Source organism: Mus caroli, chromosome 15, assembly GCF_900094665.2.
Source record: "Mus caroli chromosome 15, CAROLI_EIJ_v1.1, whole genome shotgun sequence".
Classification (NCBI taxonomy): domain Eukaryota; kingdom Metazoa; phylum Chordata; class Mammalia; order Rodentia; family Muridae; genus Mus; species Mus caroli.
In genome coordinates this window covers 82,232,805-82,239,713 of record NC_034584.1, presented here as the reverse complement: position 1 = coordinate 82,239,713, position 6,909 = coordinate 82,232,805, and the positions used below count along the sequence as shown (strand labels likewise).

At 42.7% G+C, this 6,909-nt stretch overlaps 1 long non-coding RNA gene across 1 annotated transcript in view; it reads left to right on the top strand.

Annotated features, from left to right (window-relative positions):
• Window positions 1-5,733, top strand: part of LOC110310137 — a 48,431-nt gene extending 42,698 nt beyond the window's left edge. Inside the window, exon 3 of the long non-coding RNA XR_002379810.1 lies at window positions 5,587-5,733. This is a non-coding gene — a long non-coding RNA (uncharacterized LOC110310137). The remainder of the gene's footprint in view (window positions 1-5,586) is intronic.
• The last annotated feature ends 1,176 nt before the right edge of the window (window positions 5,734-6,909 follow it).

Below are 6,909 nucleotides of genomic sequence, written 5' to 3'. Positions count from 1 at the left end.
CTCTCTCTCTCTCTCTCTCTCTCTGTCTCTCTCTCTCTCCATATCTAATCAATATAGTACTTGAATTTCTAGCTAAAGCAATAAGACAACTAAAAGAGATCAAGGGGATATAAAGTGGGAAGAAAGAAATCAAAGTATCACTAATTGCAGATGATATGATTCTACCATAGAACTCATATAGCTGATAAACACCTTTAGCAAAGTGACTGGATACAACTCAAAACACAAAAGCAAGCAAGCAAACAAGAAAACAAACAAACAAACAAACAAACAAACAAACAAAAAACCCCAGTAGCCTTCCTATATACAAATGACCGAGAAAGAAGTCAGGGAAATAAAACTCTTCACAATAACCACAAATAAAATAAAACATCTTGGTAAAACTGCAACCAAGCAAGTGAAAGACCTGAATGACAAGAACTTTACGTCTTTTGAAGAAAGAAATTGGAGAAGAAATCAGGAGATGGAAAGATCTCCCATGCTCATGGACTGGTAGAATTAACATAGTGAAAATGACCATCTTATCAAGAGCAATCCCCATTAAAATTCAAACACAACAATTTATAGTCTTTGAAAGATCAAGGCTCAACTTCATATGGGGAAAAAACTCTCCAGGATGCCTAGAACAATCTTGTACAATAAAAGAACTTTTGGAGGCATCATCACCTTGGATTTCAAGTTCTACTACAGAGCTATAGTAATAAAAATCACATGGTATTGGCATAAAAACAGACAGGTGGGTCAATGGAATCAAGTCACAGACTCAGAAGTAAGTCCACACACCTGTGGACATCCAATTTTTGGCAAAGAAGTCAAAATTATACAATGAAAACGAAGAGAAAGCATCTTTAACCAATGGTTCTGGTCTAACTGGAATGTCAGCATGTAGAAGAATGCAAATAGGTCCACACTTATCACCCTGCGGGAAACTCAGTTCCTAGCAGATCAAAGACCTCAACGTAAAACCAGATACACAGAACCTGATAGAAGAGAAAGTGGGGAATATCCTTGAATATATTGGCACAAGAGACAATTTCCTGAATAGAACACCAATAGCACAGATGCTGAGAACAACAGTTTTTAAATAGGACCTTATGAAACTGAAAAGCCTCTGTAAGGCAAAGGACACTGTTAATAGAACAGAATAGAAGCCTACAGAATGGGAAATGGTCTTCATCAGCCCTACATCTGACTGATTTCCAAAATGTATAAAGAACTCAAGAAACTAGACATCAACAAATCAAATAATTCCATTAAAAATGGTGTACAGATCTAATCAGAGAATTCTTAACAAAGGAATCTCAAGTGGTCAGGAAGCACTTAAAGAAATGTTCAACATCCTTAGCTATCAGGGAAATGCAAATCTAACCGACTCTGAAAATCCATCTTTCACCTGTCAGAATGGCTAAGATCAAAAACTCAAGTGACAGCTCATGCTGGCAAGGATGTGGAGCAAGGGGAACCCTCCCCCCATTACTGGTGTGAGTGCAAACTTGTACAGCCACTTTGAAAATTAATATGGAGGTTTCACAGAAAATTGGGAATTGATCTACTTCAGAACCTAGATATACCACTCTGGTGCATATACCCAAGGGACACTCCATCATACCACAAGGACACTTATTCAACTATGTTCTTAGTAGCTTTATTCATAATAGCCAGAAACTGAAAACAACCTAGATGTCTGTTAACCGAAGAATAGATAAAGAAAATGTGGTACTTCTGTACAATGGAATATCTATTACTTGTTAAAAAAAATGACATCACGAAATTTGCAGGCAAATGGATGGAACTAGAAAAAAATTATCCTAACTGTGGTGTCTTTTCTGTATTCAGAGGATGTGTTTAGAGAGTGTTTAAGAGTTGAAGAAATGTGTCACTTGGAATGACCTGGGAAGTGGAAGGGGGTGCAGTTGTGCCAGGCAGGATAGACTTCCGACCAAAACAGTCAGCAGAGAAAGAGATGTATTGCAATGACAAACAGCCAACCCATTAGGAAGAAACAATTAGAGACATGCAAATAACTTGTAATGAATTCCTAAAACTTGTGGAGTAGAGCCAGACAAAGTTGAATGGGAGGATAACTGACCAATAACCAGTGGATGCTTTAGTAGCTGCCATGGTTAATTTTCATTATCAGTTTGACTGGTTTTAGAATCAGCATGGAAACATACCTCCATGTGTGTCTTGTGAGGGTTTAAGTGGGAAGACTCACCTTGATGTAGGGAGCATGGTCCCATGGGATGGAGTCATGGATTCAATCTAAAAGAAAAAGTGAGCTGAACTCCAGTATTCACAGCTCTTTGTTTTTAGACTGTGAGAGCCATTTGACCAGCTGCCTCAAGCTCTGGCTACACTGAAAGCCACCATCATTCATTCCCCTCCTGGTGGGCTGTAATCTTATGTTCAAAGTCGCATGATAAAGTGTACTGATAAAAAGCATTGTGGGGGGAGAAAGATTTGGGTTTTTTTTTGTTTTGTTTTTGTTTTTGTTTTTAGCTGGCAAGTCCAGGCTACAGTCCTTCATTGTGGGTAAGTAAAGGCAGGAGCATGAAGAAACAGGTCACATCCAACAGCAAGAGGAGAGAAATGAATACATATACATCCAGCTTATTGCATGATTGTGCCCAGCTAAACTTCTTCACTCTTACATAGTTCAGAACCCCATGCTCAGGGAATGGTGCCGCCCACAGTGGGCTGAATTTTCCCATAGCAATTAACTTAATTGAGGCAATACCTTCTAAGACAAACCCACTGGCCAATCTGATCTAGACAATCTCTCTCCTTGAGACTCTCTTCCAGGTGATTCTAGGTTGTCAAGTTGACAGAGCTAACCCCCTCAGCACCACATGCAGAACACTGGTATTGAGAAATAGAACTGCTTTTGGAATAAACATGATAACTCATCTGATGGAACCATGTGATTGCTAGGTCACCGGAACTGGTTTGTGGGAGATATGGACTACAGAGCTCCTAGATGGCGTCAAGCAGAGCTTAATGGACCATTCCGGTGGGAGCTTGGAGGACTAGAATGTTGAAAGAAATGGGGACAGCAGAGGCCTAGTTCATGAGGCCCCAAAGAGGAGCAAGAAGCAAGTGAAATGGCTTGGTAGGTAAAAATTCTTGCAGCCTAGCCTGGTGCCATGAGTTTGATCTGAGGAACCCATGGCACAAATGCTTAGAAAAGATGCCCAAAAGTTGTCATCTGATCAACACACATGTGCCATAGTAAACACACACACACACACACACATACACACACAGAATATAATTTTTAAAATTAGAAATGAAACAAAGAGGACTGAGTCTCTATTAGGACAGGGGTGAAGTCTATTTCTGTATATTTTGGGGAAGTATGCAGCTTGATTTTCCTCTGGTCCTGAGAACTTGACTGATGCTGAATGGACTAATCTGTTTGAGGGAAGGAACTTTCATTGAGGTTAGCATTCAGCCTGAGGCTCCTGACCACTGCTCTTATCTGGATCCACAGTGAGAGGGAACAAAAAGATACAGCAAAGGTGAAGTTTGCCCAGGCAAGGATCATAAGTAAGGTGAAAGTAGTGGACCAAAGATATGCAGAGAAAGCAGCTGTAGATTTACACAGGATTAGTGTCATTGAAGAGAGAACTCCTGTCTGCACGGGGCAATGGAAATGTTGTCTGGAGGACAAGACTTCCCCTAGAAGGCTGCAACTCATGAAAATAAAAACTCATATGATAGTCTGAGCTTAGAACAACATCTCTGCAGACCCCTGATCAAAAGCCTAGGGAAGTATTTCCTCAGAGTCAGCACACAGAGGCCACTGCAACTGTGGTCCAAAGGGGCCAGGCTTCATCTCAGCAGACAGCGTCATCCCTGTGCACTGGCTTTAAAAGACTGAGAAATGCACAATTGAGCTTGCACCAAGCTTCCTCAAAGATCGTGTGACAGGGCCAGACTCTCTGAAAGGAAACTGGGGACCAGGGGGCATTTCACAAAGACGTAGTGGTGAAACTCAAGATGGTGAAGATACCAGGGGCATGGATGTTTGCCAAAGAAAGCACAGACCTGGTCTGAAGAAAGGCAGACTAAGATGATCCCATCACAAGCCCTAGAGGCTGAATGTGAAGTTGTAGGGTTTGGTGGTGTCTGGCTGGTGTGGGTCTTGCTTTAATTCAATCTCTTCTCAGTATAACCTCACCATAATCTTTAGTGACAGGAATTCCTTTTTTTTTTTTTAACCTCAATTAATTAAAAAAAGTTTTTATACACCCCAATTGTTACCTCCCCTATTGGTTACCCCTCACTGAGTCCCTCCTCTTTCCCCTCTCCTTCTCCTATGAGTGGGTGTGGCATCCTCCTTGGTACCCCCCACACTGGTGCATCAAATCTCTGCAGGGTTAGGTGCATCTTATTCCACTGAGGTCAGACAAGGCAATCGTGTTGGGGAAAGGATTCCACAGACAGAAATAGCTTTAGGGGCCACCCCGATCCAGTTGTTGGGGACCCCACATGGAGACTGAGCTGCACATCTGCTACTCATGTGCTGGGGGCCTTGACCAAGCCCGTGTATTACCTTTGGTTGGTAGCTCAGTCTCTGAGAGCTCCTAAGGGTCCAGGCTAGTTGACTCTGTTGGTCTTCCCGTGGAGTTCCTATCCTCTTCAAGGCCCTCAATCCTTCCCCCAACTCTTCTGCAACAGTCCCAAATCTTTGTCCAATGTTAGTCTGTGGGTATCTGCATCTGTTTCAGTCAGCTGCTGGGTAGAGCCTCTCAGAGGCACCTGTCTGCAAGCATAGCAGAGTATCATTAATAGTGTCAGGGATTGGTGCTTGCCCATGGAGTAGATGTCAAGTTGGGCCAGTTACTGTTTGGTCATTCCCTCAGTCTTTGCTCCAGAGGAAAAATATTGGGCTGAAAGTTTTATGGATGGATTAGTGTCCTTATCCCTCCACTGGGGATCCTGCCTGGCTACAGGAGGTGGCCTCTTCAGGTTCCATATCCCCACTATTAAGTGTCTTGGCTAAGGTAATGGATAGAGAAAATGTGGTTCATTTACACAATGGAATACTATTCAGCTACTAAAAAGAAGGACATCATGAATTTTGCAGGCAAATGGATGGAACTAGAAAATATCATTCTGAGCGAGGTAACCCAGACATGCAGGGTTTGTACCCACTGATAACTGCATATTAGCCATAAAGTAAACCCCACATGATAAACCCCACAGCCCTAAAGAGGCTAAAGAAGAAGGAAGGCCCAAGTGAGAATGCTTGAATCTCACTTGGAAGGAGGAATAAAATACTCATAAGAGGCAGAGGGAGGGAGGGAACTTGGTGGGAGAGGGGATGGGAAGGGACATGGGGGGGCAGGATCTGATATGGGGAGAGACAGAAGAGAAGGCCAGAGGGCCAGGAAAATGAATGGGAACTGCAGCTGCTGGGGGTGGGAGGTGAATCTCTAGGGGGTGGGGTGAATCTCTAGGAAGTCCCAGAGATTTGGGATGGAGGAGGCTCCCAGGAGTCAATGCAAGTGACCTTAGGAACAGGAATTCTTATTCTGTGCCATTGTATACTGGAAGTATATAACAGATTGTTTTATTTCATAGGGGTCACAGTTCAGAGATTGTTCTGAGTCTGAGAAGAGACACTGAATTTCTTAACAATGTTGGGACTGTTAAAAGACTGTAGGGACCTGGAAAGATGGATCAAATGCATTTTACATTATGGAATAATAATAAAAAAAGCTTTAGAGATCAGGGGTGGGTTGGTATGATTTAAAGTGATGTGTTTGGGTGCCAAGGTAATGTGGACTGGAGCTGTGGTGGTTAATCTTCTTTGTCAACTGGACTAGACTTAGAATTACCATGGGACATGTATGTGGGTGTGTCTATGAGGCTGTTTCCAAGAAGGTTCACTTGAAAGATGGTAAGATCCACCTGCAACATGGGAAGAACCATGCAATGTTCTGGGATCATAAAATAAATAAGAGGAAAGGTGAGGGGACTTTCAGCATTCATTTCTCTCTGCTCCTGACTGTGGACATGCTGTGAACAGTCACCTTACTCTCAGCCATCATGGCTATACCTGTTCTGTCACTCCTTCTCCAGATAATGAGCTGCACCTTTCAACTGTGAGCCAAATAAAGTCCTTCTGTTAGATATTTCCTTACAGCAGCAAGAAAATAACTAACACTCACTTCCAGTCTTGTATAGGATGACCAGGTAGAGGGTGGACAAATAATAACAGCGTGAACAATACCCAAACCCCACAGGGCATCACAGACCTCTGGGCAACACTTAACTCAAAAGCAGGCATTGGAGTGATCTGAAGGGTGGATCGCATGGTCAGCCTTAAGGTCAGCTGCATCCACATGACCCGTGTCACGGGAAATATTCTTTTCTTTCCATAGCAGATCAAATTTGGAAAGCCTAGGCAAGAGGTTTCATTATCTAGAAATTAAACAACAAACTCCAAATGACTGGTGGGGTAAAGAAGAGCCACAGAGACAATGAGAAAACATAGGAATGAATGCAATCTCAGCTTACCGGAACATATGGGCTCTGGAGAAAGCTTGGCAAGAGGGAAATTGAAGGCCAAGAAGATCCATATCAAAAGAAGAAGAATCTCGGATCAATAACCCAAACCTCCTCTTTAAAATACCGGGAAAGTGGAGAGAAAATGAAGCTGGAAGAGGGAAGGCGATGATGAAGGCTGGAGCTGAGGGTAATGGGACAGAGAACAGAGACAGAAGGGAGTTGACAGAAAAACCAACATTGATTCTTTCAAAAGATCCATACCATCGACTGATCTTTAGTCAAACTGATGGAGTCAGAGAGTAAGTGGGCTGAAGTTACTAAAACGGAAGGGAAGGGGCATGATTGCCAAGCATACAATAAAAAAAGAAGGAAGCAGAATGTGGGGACCTCTAT